The sequence below is a fragment of the Babylonia areolata genome, chromosome 11 (genome assembly GCF_041734735.1).
Source record: "Babylonia areolata isolate BAREFJ2019XMU chromosome 11, ASM4173473v1, whole genome shotgun sequence".
Lineage (NCBI taxonomy): Eukaryota > Metazoa > Mollusca > Gastropoda > Neogastropoda > Buccinidae > Babylonia > Babylonia areolata.
The window spans coordinates 20,889,198-20,910,726 of record NC_134886.1 but is presented as its reverse complement, the minus strand read 5'-3'; positions in this window follow the sequence as shown (position 1 = coordinate 20,910,726).

Genomic DNA, 21,529 nt, shown 5'->3' with positions numbered 1-21,529 from the left:
CGAACGCTGTGACGCCTCCTTGAGTAACTGCACTGAACTGATCTCACACCGGACCCACGTGCCTCTCTGATTTAGGGCCTGATTAGTCACCGACTGGATAAGACTGTAGGTAATACATACACCGACGCAAACGAGTTATTACAAGTTACTGACAATTTTTTGGTTACACAGAAACCAACCATGAGGATTGAAGAACAGAACAGAAAAGGGGGGGCGGGATGGGGGGTGGGGGCGTGGGGGTGGGGGCTGGGGGGTGGAGGTGAAAAGGCAAGCGGTTTACAGTTTATATGGTGACGATTGACCAATGATCACATTATGAAAAGTCAAATCAAATCCAATCCAATCCAAAACACTTTATTAATCCACATGGAAATTAAGTTGTGCAATCACAGGCTCGTTGTAAACACTAGCATAAAATCATCATGCGCAACATAAGAAGAGATTAAAACTAGTCAAATAAGAATTCCCAATAGCTGACGATAGACTAACCCCCCGCCCCCCCACCGCCCCTCCGCACACACACATACTCATGTTAACCCTTTCACTGCCAGGAAAATAAAATTTAAGTGAAATCTATTTGCCTGGGTTTCTTCCACAAAAAATGGGTATAAATTTTCAAAAAATTATGTGCTCTTTGTTATTGGAGAAAGACCCATAAAAGTATATATTTTCTGAAAGTGAAATGAATAAAGAATACAAAACACGTGATGTTTTCCCATTTTATGTATTTTTAGTGACATGCTGTTTTGAAATCAGTGTTTTTTTTGTCACATTTTCAACTTGTTCATTACAAACATTAGTCAGGTAATTTGCACTAAAATATATTTTCTGGACAAATGGATATCTGCACACACAAAATCATACTAGAACAACCACAATATAAAACGAGAGAGGAAAGGCCTTCAAGATTCACTTTGATACACTTTAAAATATATATATAATCGTTAAAATGTGTTCTGTATTTGTTATTATAAAGCTTCGGGTTAAACCCTAAAGCAGTGGTGGCCCCATGATCCTGGATCCTGCTGGTGGTGTCCTGCTCAGCTCTGGTTATGACCCCAGTCATGGCGCTGTACCTCAATGGTCTGCCTGAAAACAAGGAAACTCAAGGCATTCGCGCCGCAGTTATTTGTTCTTCACAATCCACACACACACACACACACACACACACACACACACACACTGCATCCATACTGTGCAGTGTGTTAGGGTTAGGAAGGGTCAGGGTTAGGTTGTTAGTGGTGGTTAGAGGGTTAGGGTTAAACTCAACACCATGCTGAACTCGGTGCACACATCCACTCAGGGCAACCATTCAGGGAGAGACAGACAAATGGACGGACACACACGCGCACACACTGGGACAGACAAGACAAAGATAATGGAGAGATAAGGGAGGGTCAACTTAGCTTTTTCAGAGGCCTCTTGAAGTCCTGTGGCATGTTTGTTGACGTCACAGATCCCTGATAACATGACCACATACAAATGGTCAGATACATTTAAGACAGTCTGTCAATCAAAGTATTTAAACATGGTGTCAGGGCTTTCTGGGATCTTGGGAAAGGGAGAGGGTTTTTTTTTCAAATAAAAACATATCAAATGAAGCCAATGGTTGAGTTTACAAAACAAGTTATGCTAAAACATTATTGGTACACAGTGCTGCATATTGGATCATTTTGCCAACTAGTGCATCATTTTATGTCTTCTGGTAACAGTTGGCATGTAATTGCATTTGCTAGCGTTCATTTTTGACATTTCCTAATATATCTGTTTTCTCTAGAAACATCATTCACTTTTGATTTTCATCCCACAGAGGTTGCAAGCATCACTAAATTGCAAATGTCTCCATCACACCAGTTGCATTCCATGGCGAACTGGTCACTAACATAGCTCAGTAAGGAGTTCACAGGTCCGTATCACTGTCCTTAGCACCCATTTCTGTATTTGGCGACTTATTTCTTGCTGTTCATCATCAGGAAGTGCCATGGCAGAATCACGACATTTCCTTCTGATTCAGCATTTTAAGATGTAAGTATGCATGTTGTTTCATTTTTTTTAATGGATTACATACACTTGTATCACGAGTTCCTGTTGGCTACCTGCCAGAAATTTAATGTCATCTGCAGAGCCTACGTTTGTGCTAGTTCTTCCCATGCTGACTGATATAATTTTCAAGTGAGTCAAAGCTATGTTACACTTCCTGAAATCCACATCATTTCTGGTTTAAAGTATAGTCTCATTTAGATAGTAATGCCTCACCTGTCGGCGTCGGAGGCTCCATCTGTCTCGAACCCACTGGCAGCAGCGGTGTCGTGTCGACGACCTCTGTCCCTCTGGACATAAATTTTTTCATCAGTAACATTTGACACATACTTCATTTCAATAGTTAAAACCCACTTAATTTTGTCTTTGACAGTTTCAAGGAAAAACCTGCCAAAAATTATACCTATCAATATTACTTCACAATTTATTTCCTTTTATTTTGCCAAGATAAATATCCATTGGTTTAAAAAATCTTACATAAAAATTCTAAACATTTTCAACTTTTCTGTAATCTCCCACCATTCTATTCCATATATAGAATCTGCCAAAGTTGGGTCAAAATCCTCCAATTTTGTTTTCGAAAGATTCAGGTCATGCTTTATCCCAGTTTCATTTTCTAAATTAGTTACACACTTGTACAATGAGTTCTTGCTCACCGCCTGCCAGACATTTAAGGTCATCTGCAAAGTGTGTGTTTGTGGTGGTGGTTCTTCCAATGCTGACTGCTCGTGAGTCACTCAAGTTAGTCAAAGCTATCTTACACTTACTGAAATCCACATGATTTTTAGTCAAAGTACAGTCCAATTTTGATAGGAATACCTCACCTGTCGGTGTCGGTGGCCCCATCTGTCTGGAACCCACTGGCTGTGGTGTCCTGGGTGCTGGCATTGGCAGCGTCCTCCACAATGCTGGTGTAGGCGTCCTCTGTCCCCCTAGACATACATTTTTTCGTCAGTAACATTTATGACTGATAAATTTCAATAGTTAAACGCTCTTACTTTCAGTTTTTGGCAGTTTTAAGGAGAAAAGAGCCAAAAATGATACCTATAATTACCTAACATTTCAACTTCTTTTATTTTACCAAAATAAATATGCATAGTTTGAAAAAATCTGAAAACTGATTAATCTGCTTTGATTCTTTGGGATTTAAATTCCTAACATTTTCATCTACATTGTAATCTCCCACCATTCTCTTCCATTTTTAGAATCCACAAAAGGTAACACAAAATCTTAGAAATTTGTTTACAAAAGATTCAGGTGATGTTTTAACCAAGTTTCATTTTTTAAGTAATTTACTGATATTTAAATGATGTGTTCTTGCTCACTGCGTGCCAGACATTTTAGGTCATCTGCAAAGCCTGTCTTTGTGGTGGTTCTTCCAATGCTGACTGCTGACATGATCTTCAAATGAGTCAATCAAAGCTATGTTACACTTCCTGAAATCCACATGATTTCTAGTTTAAGTACAGTCTGACTTTGATAGGAATATCTCACATGTCACCGTCGGTGGCTCCATCTTTCTCGAACTGACTGGCAGTGGCGTCCTGGGTGCTGGCATCAGCAGCATCCTCCCCGGTGCTGGCATTGGCGTCCTCTGTCTGGAAATATATTTTTTCATCAGTAACATTTATGACTGATAATTAATTTACTTACTGTCAGTTTTTGACAGTTTCAGGAATATTCTATGAATATCTATCAATTCAACTTCTTTTATTTTACAAAAATTAATGAACATGCGTAGTTTGAAAAAAATCTGAAAACCAACTGATCTGCTTTGATACTTTTAGATTCAAATTCTTCACATTTTCATCTCCCACCATTCTATTCCATTTCTTAGAATCCACCAAAGATAACACAAAATCTTCAAAATTTGTTGACAAAAGATTCACATAATGCTTGATCGAGGTTTCATTTTCTAAATTAGTTATAGACAGTTGTACGATGAGTTCTTGCTCACTGCTTGCTAAACATTTAAGGTCATCTGCAAAGCCTGTCTTTGCAGCGGTGGTTGTTCTAATGCCCACTGCTGACATGATCTTCAAGTGAATCAGTCAAAGCTAGGTTACACTTACTGAAATCCACTTGATTTTTACTCGAGTACAGTCAGATTTTGATAGGAATACCTCACCTGTTGGTGTCAGTGGCCCCATCTGTCAGGAACCCATTGGAAGCGGCGTCCTGGGCGCTGGCATAAGCAGCGTCTTCCCTGATGCCGATGTAGGCATCCTCTGTCCCCCTAGACATATATCGTTTCGTCAGTAACATTTATGAGCCATAATTTTAATACTTAAATGCACTTACTTTCAGTTTTTGACAGTTTTAAGGAAAAAAGAGCCAAAAATTACACCTACAATTATCTAAAAATGCAACTCCTTTTATTTTACCAAAATAAATAGGTGTAGTTTGAAAAAATCTGAAAACTGATTAATCTGCTTTGATTCTTTTGGATTTAAATCCTAACATTTTCATAACATTGTAATCTCCCACCATTCTATTTCATTTTATAGAATCCACCAAAGTTGTCAAAAAATCCTAAAAAAAAGTTTGTTCACAAAATATTCAGGTCATGCTTTATCCCAATTTCATTTTCTAAATTAGTTAACACACACTTGTATGATGAGTTCTTGCTCACTGCCTGCCAGACATTCAAGGTCATCTGCAAAGCCAGTGTTTGTGGTGGTGGTTCTTCCAGTGCTGACTGCTGACATGATCTTCAAGTGAGTCAGCCAAAGCTATGTTACACTTCCAGAAATCCACATGATTTCTAGTTTTAAGTACAGTCTGATTTTGACAGGAATATCTCACCTGTCAGCGTCGGTGGCTCCATCTGTCTGGAACCCACTGGCAGCGGTAGCGTCCTCCCCAGTGCTGGCGTTGGCACCCCCTGTCCCCCTGGACATATATTTTTTTGTCATTGACACTTTATGATAGATACTTATTTTAATAGTAACACAATTTTGCTTTTGACAGTTTCAAAAAAAAAGAAAAAAAAAGAGCCAAAAGTGATACCTATAAATTTTTAACAATCCAACTCCTTTAACTTGGCCAAGATAAACAATTATTCACAGTTTGAAAAAATCTAAAAATTGATTGATCTGCTTTGCTGTTTTTTGGATCTAAATTGTTGATTTCATCTGCATTGTTGTCTCCCACCATTCTATTCCACTTTTTACAATCCAAGGTGTCACAAATTCCTGAATATTTGTTTACAAAAGATTTAGATTGTTTTATCCCAGTTTCATTTTCTTAAAGTTACAGGCATCTATAAAATGAGTTCCTGCTCACTGCCTGCCACACATTAACTGTCATCTGCAAAGCCTAAGCCTAATATGATTTCTATTCAGTGAATATATTTTGCCCTGGCCAAGTCCTTCCGTGCGTACAAATACCAGTAGGGCTGTTTCATGGGCTACCATGCCGTGTTTGTGCACTGGCACTACCTGCAACTTACATATTTTCATTCTGAGTTTGTAAATGTACAAAGAAAGCCAGTATTTCCTGTACTTGTATGATTTTATGTTGTGTTATACGTGTTTATGATCTGAAGGCGGGTTGTTTTTTTTTTAATATCATGTGTATCCATATTTATTCTACCAATATCAAATAATTGTACTGTCACATCAAAGCCAAGGATGTGAGAAAAAAACATGCCAAATATCTTTGAGATATCTCAATAACTGAATGAGCAGTGAACTGTTCAGTGAACATACCAAGGAAAGCAGTATTTTGCCCTGGCACACAGTAACACCAGTAGGGTCGTTTCATGGGTTACCATGCCAAGTTTGTGTACTGGCACTAACACCGAGTGATGTATTTTCATTCTGAGTAAATGTACAAAAAAACCCATTTTTCCAGTACGTTTGATGTTTTATGGTCAGGAATGTGTGAGTGTATGTTCCGAAAGTGTGTTGTTTTTAAAATATACATTACCAAGGATAACACAAAAACTGGAAACATCATAACATAATGCTGTCACTTCATTGCCAATGGTATGAGGGAAAAAAAAACATGCCCAAAATCTTTGAGATACCCCTATAAATGAATGAACAGTGAAAACTTTGGTGAACCTACCCCAAAAAAGCTAAATTTAGGTCTGGCACACAGCGATCCAAAAAGGAAATTTTCTATCTGGCAGAAATGTCAGACCCCTGCCGCAGTCTGCACTAGTTGGGTCACGGTTAAGTATGTGTAATTAAAAGGGTTATTTACTGTGGCAGTGAAGGGGTTAAGTACAGTCTGATTTCGATAGGAGTGCCTTACTGTCTTGTCTGTCTTTACATCTAGTCAAGGCACAAGACCTGATTTTGACAGCAATCCCTCACCCTAAAGTAGTGGTGGCCCCATGTTCCTGGATCCCTCAGGTGGTGTCCTGCTCAGCCCCGGTGTTTCTCAAGTCGTGGCGCTGTCCTCAGTGGGCTGCCTGAAAACTAGGAAACTCAGGGCATTCACAATCCACACACACACACACACACACACTGCATCCATACTGTGCAGTGTGTTAGGGTTAGGAAGGGTCAGGGTTAGGTTGTTAGTGATGGTTAGAGGGTCACCATGCTGAACTCGGTGCACACATCCACTCAGGGCAACCATCCAGGGAGAGACAGACAAATGGACAGACACACACGCGCACACGCACACACGCGCGCACGCACACACACACACACACACACACTGGGACAGACAAGGCAAAGATAATGGAGAGATAAGGGAGGGTCAACTTAGCTTTTTCAGAGGCCTCTTGAAGTCCTGCGGCATGTTTGTTGACGTCACAGATCCCTGATAACATGACCACATACAAATGGTCAGATACATTTAAGACAGTCTGTCAATCAAAGTATTTAAACATGGTGTCAGGGCTTTCTGGGATCTTGGGAAAGGGAGAGGGTTTTTTTTTCAAATAAAAACATATCAAATGAAGCCAATGGTTGAGTTTACAAAACAAGTTATGCTAAAACATTATTGGTACACAGTGCTGCATATTGGATCATTTTGACAACTAGTGCATCATTTTATGTCTTCTGGTAACAGTTGGCATGTAATTGCATTTGCTAGCGTTCATTTTTGACATTTCCTAATATATCTGTTTTCTCTAGAAACATCATTCACTTTTGATTTTCATCCCACAGAGGTTGCAAGCATCACTAAATTGCAAATGTCTCCATCACACCAGTTGCATTCCATGGCGAACTGGTCACTAACATAGCTCAGTAAGGAGTTCACAGGTCCGTATCACTGTCCTTAGCACCCATTTCTGTATTTGGCGACTTATTTCTTGCTGTTCATCATCAGGAAGTGCCATGGCAGAATCACGACATTTCCTTCTGATTCAGCATTTTAAGATGTAAGTATGCATGTTGTTTCATTTTTTTTTTTTTTAATGGATTACATACACTTGTATCACGAGTTCCTGTTGGCTACCTGCCAGAAATTTAATGTCATCTGCAGAGCCTACGTTTGTGGTAGTTCTTCCCATGCTGACTGATATAATTTTCAAGTGAGTCAAAGCTATGTTACACTTCCTGAAATCCACATCATTTCTGGTTTAAAGTATAGTCTCATTTAGATAGTAATGCCTCACCTGTCGGCGTCGGAGGCTCCATCTGTCTCGAACCCACTGGCAGCAGCAGTGTCGTGTCGACGACCTCTGTCCCTCTGGACATAAATTTTTTCATCAGTAACATTTGACACATACTTCATTTCAATAGTTAAACCCACTTAATTTTGTCTTTGACAGTTTCAAGGAAAAACCTGCCAAAAATTATACCTATCAATAGTACTTCACAATTTAATTCCTTTTATTTTGCCAAGATAAATATCCATTGGTTTAAAAAATCTTACATAAAAATTCTAAACATTTTCAACGTTTCTGTAATCTCCCACCATTCTATTCCATATATAGAATCTGCCAAAGTTGGGTCAAAATCCTCAAATTTTGTTTACAAAAGATTCAGGTCATGCTTTATCCCAGTTTCATTTTCTAAATTAGTTACACACTTGTACAATGAGTTCTTGCTCACTGCCTGCCAGACATTTAAGGTCATCTGCAAAGTGTGTGTTTGTGGTGGTGGTTCTTCCAATGCTGACTGCTCGTGAGTCACTCAAGTTAGTCAAAGCTATCTTACACTTACTGAAATCCACATGATTTTTAGTCAAAGTACAGTCCAATTTTGATAGGAATACCTCACCTGTCGGTGTCGGTGGCCCCATCTGTCTGGAACCCACTGGCTGTGGTGTCCTGGGTGCTGGCATTGGCAGCGTCCTCCCCAATGCTGGTGTAGGCGTCCTCTGTCCCCCTAGACATACATTTTATAGTCAGTAACATTTATGACTGATAAATTTCAATAGTTAAACGCTCTTACTTTCAGTTTTTGACAGTTTTAAGGAGAAAAGAGCCAAAAATGATACCTATAATTACCTAACATTTCAACTTCTTTTATTTTACAAAAATAAATATGCATAGTTTGAAAAAATCTGAAAACTGATTAATCTGCTTTGATTCTTTGGGATTTAAATTCCTAACATTTTCATCTACATTGTAATCTCCCACAATTCTTTTCCATTTTTAGAATCCACAAAAGGTAACACAAAATCCTAGAAGTTTGTTTACAAAAGATTCAGGTGATGTTTCAACCAAGTTTCATTTTTAAAGTAATTTACTGATATCTAAATGATGTGTTCTTGCTCACTGCGTGCCAGACATTTTAGGTCATCTGCAAAGCCTGTCTTTGTGGTGGTTCTTCCAATGCTGACTGCTGACATGATCTTCAAATGAGTCAATCAAAGTTATGTTACACTTCCTGAAATCCACATGATTTCTAGTTTAAGTACAGTCTGACTTTGATAGGAATATCTCACATGTCACTGTCGGTGGCTCCATCTTTCTCGAACTGACTGGCAGTGGCGTCCTGGGTGCTGGCATCAGCAGCATCCTCCCCGTTGCTGGCATTGGCGTCCTCTGTCTGGACATATATTTTTTTCATCAGTAACATTTATGACTGATAATTAATTTACTTACTGTCAGTTTTTGACAGTTTCAGGAATATTCTATGAATATCTATCAATTCAACTTCTTTTATTTTACAAAAATTAATGAACATGCGTAGTTTGAAAAAATCTGAAAACCAACTTCTGATCTGCTTTGATACTTTTAGATTCAAATTCTTAACATTTTCATCTCCCACCATTCTATTCCATTTTTTAGAATCCACCAAAGATAACACAACATCTTCAAAATTTGTTGACAAAAGATTCACATAATGCTTGATCGAGGTTTCATTTTCTAAATTAGTTGTAGACAGTTGTACGATGAGTTCTTGCTCACTGCTTGCTAAACATTTAAGGTCATCTGCAAAGCCTGTCTTTGCAGCGGTGGTTGTTCCAATGCCCACTGCTGACATGATCTTCAAGTGAATCAGTCAAAGCTAGGTTACACTTACTGAAATCCACTTGATTTTTAGTCGAGTACAGTCTGATTTTGATAGGAATACCTCACCTGTTGGTGTCAGTGGCCCCATCTGTCAGGAACCCATTGGAAGCGGCGTCCTGGGCGCTGGCATAAGCAGCGTCTTCCCTGATGCCGATGTAGGCATCCTCTGTCCCCCTAGACATATATTGTTTCGTCAGTAACATTTATGAGCGATAATTTTAATACTTAAATGCACTTACTTTCAGTTTTTGACAGTTTTAAGGAAAAAAGAGCCAAAAATTACACCTACAATTATCTAAAAATTCAACTCCTTTTATTTTACCAAAATAAATAGGTGTAGTTTGAAAAAATCTGAAAACTGATTAATCTTCTTTGATTCTTTTGGATTTAAATCCTAACATTTTCATCAACATTGTAAACTCCCACCATTCTATTTCATTTTATAGAATCCACCAAAGTTGTCAAAAAATCCTAAAAAAAGTTTGTTCACAAAATATTCAGGTCATGCTTTATCCAAATTTCATTTTCTAAATTAGTTAACACACACTTGTATGATGAGTTCTTGCTCACTGCCTGCCAGACATTCAAGGTCATCTGCAAAGCCAGTGTTTGTGGTGGTGGTTCTTCCAGTGCTGACTGCTGACATGATCTTCAAGTGAGTCAGCCAAAGCTATGTTACACTTCCAGAAATCCACATGATTTCTAGTTTAAAGTACAGTCTGATTTTGACAGGAATATCTCACCTGTCAGTGTCGGTGGCTCCATCTGTCTGGAACCCACTGGCAGCGGTAGCGTCCTCCCCAGTGCTGGCGTTGGCACCCTCTGTCCCCCTGGACATATATTTTTTTGTCATTGACACTTATGATAGATACTTATTTTAATAGTAACACAATTTTGCTTTTGACAGTTTCAAAAAAAAGAAAAAAAAAAAAGAGCCAAAAGTGATACCTATAAATTTTTAACAATCCAACTCCTTTAACTTGGCCAAGATAAACAATTATTCACAGTTTGAAAAAATCTAAAAATTGATTGATCTGCTTTGGTGTTTTTTGGATCTAAATTGTTGATTTCATCTGCATTGTTGTCTCCCACCATTCTATTCCACTTTTTACAATCCAAGGTGTCACAAATTCCTGAATATTTATTTACAAAAGATTTAGATTGTTTTATCCCAGTTTCATTTTCTTAGAGTTACAGGCATCTATAAAATGAGTTCCTGCTCACTGCCTGCCACACATTAACTGTCATCTGCAAAGCCTAAGCCTAATATGATTTCTATTCAGTGAATATATTTTGCCCTGGCCAAGTCCTTCCGTGCGTACAAATACCAGTAGGGCTGTTTCATGGGCTACCATGCCATGTTTGTGCACTGGCACTACCTGCAACTTACATATTTTCATTCCGAGTTTGTAAATGTACAAAGAAAGCCAGTATTTCCTGTACTTGTATGATTTTATGTTGTGTAATACGTGTTTATGATCTGAAAGCGAGTTTTTTTTTTTTTAATATCATGTTTATCCATATTTATTCTACCAATATCAAATAATTGTACTGTCACATCAAAGCCAAGGATGTGAGAAAAAAACATGCCAAATATCTTTGAGATATCTCAATAACTGAATGAGCAGTGAACTGTTCAGTGAACATACCAAGGAAAGCAGTATTTTGCCCTGGCACACAGTAACACCAGTAGGGTCGTTTCATGGGTTACCATGCCAAGTTTGTGTACTGGCACTAACACCGAGTGATGTATTTTCATTCTGAGTAAATGTACAAGAAAACCCATTTTTCCAGTACGTTTGATGTTTTATGGTCAGGAATGTGTGAGTGTATGTTCCGAAAGTGTGTTGTTTTTAAAATATACATTACCAAGGATAACACAAAAACTGGAAACATCATAACATAATGCTGTCACTTCATTGCCAAGGGTATGAGGGAAAAAAAAACATGCCCAAAATCTTTGAGATACCCCTATAAATGAATGAACAGTGAAAACTTTGGTGAACCTACCCCAAAAAAGCTAAATTTAGGCCTGGCACACAGCGATCCAAAAAGGAAATTTTCTATCTGGCAGAAATGTCAGACCCCTGCCGCAGTCTGCACTAGTTGGGTCACGGTTAAGTATGTGTAATTAAAAGGGTTATTTACTGTGGCAGTGAAGGGGTTAAGTACAGTCTGATTTTGATAGGAGTGCCTTACTGTCTTGTCTGTCTTTACATCTAGTCAAGGCACAAGACCTGATTTTGACAGCAATCCCTCACCCTAAAGTAGTGGTGGCCCCATGTTCCTGGATCCCTCAGGTGGTGTCCTGCTCAGCCCCGGTGTTTCTCAAGTCGTGGCGCTGTCCTCAGTGGGCTGCCTGAAAACTAGGAAACTCAGGGCATTCACAATCCACACACACACACACACACACTGCATCCATACTGTGCAGTGTGTTAGGGTTAGGAAGGGTCAGGGTTAGGTTGTTAGTGATGGTTAGAGGGTCACCATGCTGAACTCGGTGCACACATCCACTCAGGGCAACCATCCAGGGAGAGACAGACAAATGGACAGACACACACGCGCACACGCACACACGCGCGCACGCACACACACACACACACACACACTGGGACAGACAAGGCAAAGATAATGGAGAGATAAGGGAGGGTCAACTTAGCTTTTTCAGAGGCCTCTTGAAGTCCTGCGGCATGTTTGTTGACGTCACAGATCCCTGATAACATGACCACATACAAATGGTCAGATACATTTAAGACAGTCTGTCAATCAAAGTATTTAAACATGGTGTCAGGGCTTTCTGGGATCTTGGGAAAGGGAGAGGGTTTTTTTTCAAATAAAAACATATCAAATGAAGCCAATGGTTGAGTTTACAAAACAAGTTATGCTAAAACATTATTGGTACACAGTGCTGCATATTGGATCATTTTGACAACTAGTGCATCATTTTATGTCTTCTGGTAACAGTTGGCATGTAATTGCATTTGCTAGCGTTCATTTTTGACATTTCCTAATATATCTGTTTTCTCTAGAAACATCATTCACTTTTGATTTTCATCCCACAGAGGTTGCAAGCATCACTAAATTGCAAATGTCTCCATCACACCAGTTGCATTCCATGGCGAACTGGTCACTAACATAGCTCAGTAAGGAGTTCACAGGTCCGTATCACTGTCCTTAGCACCCATTTCTGTATTTGGCGACTTATTTCTTGCTGTTCATCATCAGGAAGTGCCATGGCAGAATCACGACATTTCCTTCTGATTCAGCATTTTAAGATGTAAGTATGCATGTTGTTTCATTTTTTTTTTTAAAATGGATTACATACACTTGTATCACGAGTTCCTGTTGGCTACCTGCCAGAAATTTAATGTCATCTGCAGAGCCTACGTTTGTGGTAGTTCTTCCCATGCTGACTGATATAATTTTCAAGTGAGTCAAAGCTATGTTACACTTCCTGAAATCCACATCATTTCTGGTTTAAAGTATAGTCTCATTTAGATAGTAATGCCTCACCTGTCGGCGTCGGAGGCTCCATCTGTCTCGAACCCACTGGCAGCAGCAGTGTCGTGTCGACGACCTCTGTCCCTCTGGACATAAATTTTTTCATCAGTAACATTTGACACATACTTCATTTCAATAGTTAAACCCACTTAATTTTGTCTTTGACAGTTTCAAGGAAAAACCTGCCAAAAATTATACCTATCAATAGTACTTCACAATTTAATTCCTTTTATTTTGCCAAGATAAATATCCATTGGTTTAAAAAATCTTACATAAAAATTCTAAACATTTTCAACGTTTCTGTAATCTCCCACCATTCTATTCCATATATAGAATCTGCCAAAGTTGGGTCAAAATCCTCAAATTTTGTTTACAAAAGATTCAGGTCATGCTTTATCCCAGTTTCATTTTCTAAATTAGTTACACACTTGTACAATGAGTTCTTGCTCACTGCCTGCCAGACATTTAAGGTCATCTGCAAAGCCAGTGTTTGTGGTGGTGGTTCTTCCAGTGCTGACTGCTGACATGATCTTCAAGTGAGTCAGCCAAAGCTATGTTACACTTCCAGAAATCCACATGATTTCTAGTTTTAAGTACAGTCTGATTTTGACAGGAATATCTCACCTGTCAGCGTCGGTGGCTCCATCTGTCTGGAACCCACTGGCAGCGGTAGCGTCCTCCCCAGTGCTGGCGTTGGCACCCTCTGTCCCCCTGGACATATATTTTTTTGTCATTGACACTTATGATAGATACTTATTTTAATAGTAACACAATTTTGCTTTTGACAGTTTCAAAAAAAAAGGAAAAAAAAGAGAGCCAAAAGTGATACCTATAAATTTTTAACAATCCAACTCCTTTAACTTGGCCAAGATAAACAATTATTCACAGTTTGAAAAAATCTAAAAATTGATTGATCTGCTTTGCTGTTTTTTGGATCTAAATTGTTGATTTCATCTGCATTGTTGTCTCCCACCATTCTATTCCACTTTTTACAATCCAAGGTGTCACAAATTCCTGAATATTTGTTTACAAAAGATTTAGATTGTTTTATCCCAGTTTCATTTTCTTAAAGTTACAGGCATCTATAAAATGAGTTCCTGCTCACTGCCTGCCACACATTAACTGTCATCTGCAAAGCCTAAGCCTAATATGATTTCTATTCAGTGAATATATTTTGCCCTGGCCAAGTCCTTCCGTGCGTACAAATACCAGTAGGGCTGTTTCATGGGCTACCATGCCATGTTTGTGCACTGGCACTACCTGCAACTTACATATTTTCATTCTGAGTTTGTAAATGTACAAAGAAAGCCAGTATTTCCTGTACTTGTATGATTTTATGTTGTGTTATACGTGTTTATGATCTGAAGGCGGGTTGTTTTTTTTTAATATCATGTGTATCCATATTTATTCTACCAATATCAAATAATTGTACTGTCACATCAAAGCCAAGGATGTGAGAAAAAAAACATGCCAAATATCTTTGAGATATCTCAATAACTGAATGAGCAGTGAACTGTTCAGTGAACATACCAAGGAAAGCAGTATTTTGCCCTGGCACACAGTAACACCAGTAGGGTCGTTTCATGGGTTACCATGCCAAGTTTGTGTACTGGCACTAACACCGAGTGATGTATTTTCATTCTGAGTAAATGTACAAGAAAACCCATTTTTCCAGTACGTTTGATGTTTTATGGTCAGGAATGTGTGAGTGTATGTTCCGAAAGTGTGTTGTTTTTAAAATATACATTACCAAGGATAACACAAAAACTGGAAACATCATAACATAATGCTGTCACTTCATTGCCAAGGGTATGAGGGAAAAAAAACATGCCCAAAATCTTTGAGATACCTCTAATAAATGAATGAACAGTGAAAACTGGTGAACCTACCCCAAAAAAGCTAAATTTAGGCCTGGCACACAGTGATCCAAAAAGGAAATTTTCTATCTGGCAGAAATGTCAGACCCCTGCCGCAGTCTGCACTAGTTGGGTCACGGTTAAGTATGTGTAATTAAAAGGGTTATTTACTGTGGCAGTGAAGGGGTTAAGTACAGTCTGATTTTGATAGGAGTGCCTTACTGTCTTGTCTGTCTTTACATCTAGTCAAGGCACAAGACCTGATTTTGACAGCAATCCCTCACCCTAAAGTAGTGGTGGCCCCATGTTCCTGGATCCCTCAGGTGGTGTCCTGCTCAGCCCCGGTGTTTCTCAAGTCATGGCGCTGTCCTCAGTGGGCTGCCTGAAAACTAGGAAACTCAGGGCATTCACAATCCACACACACAGACACACACTGCATCCATACTGTGCAGTGTGTTAGGGTTAGGAAGGGTCAGGGTTAGATTGTTAGTGATGGTTAGAGGGTCACCATGCTGAACTCGGTGCACACATCCACTCAGGGCAACCATCCAGGGAGAGACAGACAAATGGACAGACACACACGCGCACACGCACACACACTGGGACAGACAAGACAAAGATAATGGAGAGATAAGGGAGGGTCAACTTAGCTTTTTCAGAGGCCTCTTGAAGTCCTGCGGCATGTTTGTTGACGTCACAGATCCCTGATAACATGACCACATACAAATGGTCAGATACATTTAAGACAGTCTGTCAATCAAAGTATTTAAACATGGTGTCAGGGCTTTCTGGGATCTTGGGAAAGGGAGAGGGTTTTTTTTTTCAAATAAAAACATATCAAATGAAGCCAATGGTTGAGTTTACAAAACAAGTTATGCTAAAACATTACTGGTACACAGTGCTGCATATTGGATCATTTTGACAACTAGTGCATCATTTTATGTCTTCTGGTAACAGTTGGCATGTAATTGCATTTGCTAGCGTTCATTTTTGACATTTCCTAATATATCTGTTTTCTCTAGAAACATCATTCACTTTTGATTTTCATCCCACAGAGGTTGCAAGCATCACTAAATTGCAAATGTCTCCATCACACCAGTTGCATTCCATGGCGAACTGGTCACTAACATAGCTCAGTAAGGAGTTCACAGGTCCGTATCACTGTCCTTAGCACCCATTTCTGTATTTGGCGACTTATTTCTTGCTGTTCATCATCAGGAAGTGCCATGGCAGAATCACGACATTTCCTTCTGATTCAGCATTTTAAGATGTAAGTTTGCATGTTGTTTCATTTTTTTTTTTAATGGATTACATACACTTGTATCACGGGTTCCTGTTGGCTACCTGCCAGAAATTTAATGTCATCTGCAGAGCCTACGCTTGTGGTAGTTCTTCCCATGCTGACTGATATAATTTTCAAGTGAGTCAAAGCTATGTTACACTTCCTGAAATCCACATCATTTCTGGTTTAAAGTATAGTCTCATTTAGATAGTAATGCCTCACCTGTCGGCGTCGGAGGCTCCATCTGTCTCGAACCCACTGGCAGCAGCGGTGTCGTGTCGATGACCTCTGTCCCTCTGGACATATATTTTTTCATCAGTAACATTTGACACATACTTCATTTCAATAGTTAAAACCCACTTAATTTTGTCTTTGACAGTTTCAAGGAAAAACCTGCCAAAAATTATACCTATCAATATTACTTCACAATTTAATTCCTTTTATTTTGCCAAGATAAATATCCATTGGTTTAAAAAATCTTACATAAAAATTCTAAACATTTTCAACTTTTCTGTAATCTCCCACCATTCTATTCCATATATAGAATCTGCCAAAGTTGGGTCAAAATCCTCAAATTTTGTTTTCAAAAGATTCAGGTCATGCTTTATCCCAGTTTCATTTTCTAAATTAGTTACACACTTGTACAATGAGTTCTTGCTCACTGCCTGCCAGACATTTAAGGTCATCTGCAAAGTGTGTGTTTGTGGTGGTGGTTCTTCCAATGCTGACTGCTCGTGAGTCACTCAAGTTAGTCAAAGCTATCTTACACTTACTGAAATCCACATGATTTTTAGTCAAAGTACAGTCCAATTTGATAGGAATACCTCACCTGTCGGTGTCGGTGGCCCCATCTGTCTGGAACCCACTGGCTGTGGTGTCCTGGGTGCTGGCATTGGCAGCGTCCTCCCCAGTGCTGGTGTAGGCGTCCTCTGTCCCCCTAGACATACATTTTTTCGTCTTTAACATTTATGACTGATAAATTTCAATAGTTAAACGCTCTTACTTTCAGTTTTTGACAGTTTTAAGGAGAAAAGAGCCAAAAATGACACCTATAATTACCTAACATTTCAACTTCTTTTATTTTACCAAAATAAATATGCATAGTTTGAAAAAATCTGAAAACTGATTAATCTGCTTTGATTTATTTTGAAAAAATCTGAAAACTGATTAATCTGCTTTGATTCTTTGGGATTTAAATTCCTAACATTTTCATCTACATTGTAATCTCCCACCATTCTCTTCCATTTTTAGAATCCACAAAAGGTAACACAAAATCCTAGAAATTTGTTTACAAAAGATTCAGGTGATGTTTTAACCAAGTTTCATTTTTTAAGTAATTTACTGATATTTAAATGATGTGTTCTTGCTCACTGCGTGCCAGACATTTTAGGTCATCTGCAAAACCTGTCTTTGTGGTGGTTCTTCCAATGCTGACTGTTGACATGATCTTCAAATGAGTCAATCAAAGCTATGTTACACTTCCTGAAATCCACATGATTTCTAGTTTAAGTACAGTCTGACTTTGATAGGAATATCTCACATGTCACTGTCGGTGGCTCCATCTTTCTCGAACTGACTGGCAGTGGCGTCCTGGGTGCTGGCATCAGCAGCATCCTCCCCGGTGCTGGCATTGGCGTCCTCTGTCTGGACATATATTTTTTCATCAGTAACATTTATGACTGATAATTAATTTACTTACTGTCAGTTTTTGACAGTTTCAGGAATATTCTATGAATATCTATCAATTCAACTTCTTTTATTTTACAAAAATTAATGAACATGCGTAGTTTGAAAAAATCTGAAAACCAACTGATCTGCTTTGATACTTTTAGATTCAAATTCTTAACATTTTCATCTCCCACCATTCTATTCCATTTTTTAGAATCCACCAAAAATAACACAACATCTTCAAAATTTGTTGACAAAAGATTCACATAATGCTTGATCGAGGTTTCATTTTCTAAATTAGTTATAGACAGTTGTACGATGAGTTCTTGCTCACTGCTTGCTAAACATTTAAGGTCATCTGCAAAGCCTGTCTTTGCAGCGGTGGTTGTTCTAATGCCCACTGCTGACATGATCTTCAAGTGAATCAGTCAAAGCTAGGTTACACTTACTGAAATCCACTCGATTTTTAGTCGAGTACAGTCTGCTTTTGATAGGAATACCTCACCTGTTGGTGTCAGTGGCCCCATCTGTCAGGAACCCATTGGAAGCGGCGTCCTGGGCGCTGGCATAAGCAGCGTCTTCCCTGATGCCGATGTAGGCATCCTCTGTCCCCCTAGACATATATCGTTTCATCAGTAAGATTTATGAGCGATAATTTTAATACTTAAATGCACTTACTTTCAGTTTTTGACAGTTTTAAGGAAAAAAGAGCCAAAAATTACACCTACAATTATCTAAAAATTCAAATCCTTTTATTTTACCAAAATAAATAGGTGTAGTTTGAAAAAATCTGAAAACTGATTAATCTGCTTTGATTCTTTTGGATTTCAATCCTAACATTTTCATCAACATTGTAATCTCCCACCATTCTATTTCATTTTATAGAATCCACCAAAGTTGTCAAAAAATCCTAAAAAAAGTTTGTTCACAAAATATTCAGGTCATGCTTTATCCAAATTTCATTTTCTAAATTAGTTAACACACACTTGTATGATGAGTTCTTGCTCACTGCCTGCCAGACATTCAAGGTCATCTGCAAAGCCAGTGTTTGTGGTGGTGGTTCTTCCAGTGCTGACTGCTGACATGATCTTCAAGTGAGTCAGCCAAAGCTATGTTACACTTCCAGAAATCCACATGATTTCTAGTTTTAAGTACAGTCTGATTTTGACAGGAATATCTCACCTGTCAGCGTCGGTGGCTTCATCTGTCTGGAACCCACTGGCAGCGGTAGCGTCCTCCCCAGTGCTGGTGTTGGCACCCTCTGTCCCCCTGGACATATATTTTTTTGTCATTGACACTTATGATAGATACTTATTTTAATAGTAACACAATTTTGCTTTTGACAGTTTCAAAAAAAAAAAGAAAAAAAAAAGAGCCAAAAGTGATACCTATACATTTTTTAACAATCCAACTCCTTTAACTTGGCCAAGATAAACAATTATTCACAGTTTGAAAAAATCTAAAAATTGATTGATCTGCTTTGCTGCTTTTTGGATCTAAATTGTTGATTTCATCTGCATTGTTGTCTCCCACCATTCTATTCCACTTTTTACAATCCAAGGTGTCACAAATTCCTGAATATTTGTTTACAAAAGATTTAGATTGTTTTATCCCAGTTTCATTTTCTTAAAGTTACAGGCATCTATAAACTGAGTTCCTGCTCACTGCCTGCCACACATTAACTGTCATCTGCAAAGCCTAAGCCTAATATGATTTCTATTCAGTGAATATATTTTGCCCTGGCCAAGTCCTTCCGTGCGTACAAATACCAGTAGGGCTGTTTCATGGGCTACCATGCCATGTTTGTGCACTGGCACTACCTGCAACTTACATATTTTCATTCTGAGTTTGTAAATGTACAAAGAAAGCCAGTATTTCCTGTACTTGTATGATTTTATGTTGTGTAATACGTGTTTATGATCTGAAAGCGAGTTTTTTTTTTTAATATCATGTGTATCCATATTTATTCTACCAATATCAAATAATTGTACTGTCACATCAAAGCCAAGGATGTGAGAAAAAAACATGCCAAATATCTTTGAGATATCTTAATAACTGAATGAGCAGTGAACTGTTCAGTGAACATACCAAGGAAAGCAGTATTTTGCCCTGGCACACAGTAACACCAGTAGGGTCGTTTCATGGGTTACCATGCCAAGTTTGTGTACTGGCACTAACACCGAGTGATGTATTTTCATTCTGAGTAAATGTACAAGAAAACCCATTTTTCCAGTACGTTTGATGTTTTATGGTCAGGAATGTGTGAGTGTATGTTCCGAAAGTGTGTTGTTTTTAAAATATACATTACCAAGGATAACACAAAAACTGGAAACATCATAACATAATGCTGTCACTTCATTGCCAAGGGTATGAGGGAAAAAAAACATGCCCAAAATCTTTGAGATACCTCTAATAAATGAATGAACAGTGAAAACTGGTGAACCTACCCCAAAAAAGCTAAATTTAGGCCTGGCACACAGTGATCCAAAAAGGAAATTTTCTATCTGGCAGAAATGTCAGACCCCTGCCGCAGTCTGCACTAGTTGGGTCACGGTTAAGTATGTGTAATTAAAAGGGTTATTTACTGTGGCAGTGAAGGGGTTAAGTACAGTCTGATTTTGATAGGAGTGCCTTACTGTCTTGTCTGTCTTTACATCTAGTCAAGGCACAAGACCTGATTTTGACAGCAATCCCTCACCCTAAAGTAGTGGTGGCCCCATGTTCCTGGATCCCTCAGGTGGTGTCCTGCTCAGCCCCGGTGTTTCTCAAGTCATGGCGCTGTCCTCAGTGGGCTGCCTGAAAACTAGGAAACTCAGGGCATTCACAATCCACACACACAGACACACACTGCATCCATACTGTGCAGTGTGTTAGGGTTAGGAAGGGTCAGGGTTAGATTGTTAGTGATGGTTAGAGGGTCACCATGCTGAACTCGGTGCACACATCCACTCAGGGCAACCATCCAGGGAGAGACAGACAAATGGACAGACACACACGCGCACACGCACACACACACACACACACACACTGGGACAGACAAGACAAAGATAATGGAGAGATAAGGGAGGGTCAACTTAGCTTTTTCAGAGGCCTCTTGAAGTCCTGCGGCATGTTTGTTGACGTCACAGATCCCTGATAACATGACCACATACAAATGGTCAGATACATTTAAGACAGTCTGTCAATCAAAGTATTTAAACATGGTGTCAGGGCTTTCTGGGATCTTGGGAAAGGGAGAGGGGTTTTTTTTTCAAATAAAAACATATCAAATGAAGCCAATGGTTGAGTTTACAAAACAAGTTATGCTAAAACATTACTGGTACACAGTGCTGCATATTGGATCATTTTGACAACTAGTGCATCATTTTATGTCTTCTGGTAACAGTTGGCATGTAATTGCATTTGCTAGCGTTCATTTTTGACATTTCCTAATATATCTGTTTTCTCTAGAAACATCATTCACTTTTGATTTTCATCCCACAGAGGTTGCAAGCATCACTAAATTGCAAATGTCTCCATCACACCAGTTGCATTCCATGGCGAACTGGTCACTAACATAGCTCAGTAAGGAGTTCACAGGTCCGTGTCACTGTCCTTAGCACCCATTTCTGTATTTGGCGACTTATTTCTTGCTGTTCATCATCAGGAAGTGCCATGGCAGAATCACGACATTTCCTTCTGATTCAGCATTTTAAGATGTAAGTATGCATGTTGTTTCATTTTTTTTTTTTAATGGATTACATACACTTGTATCAC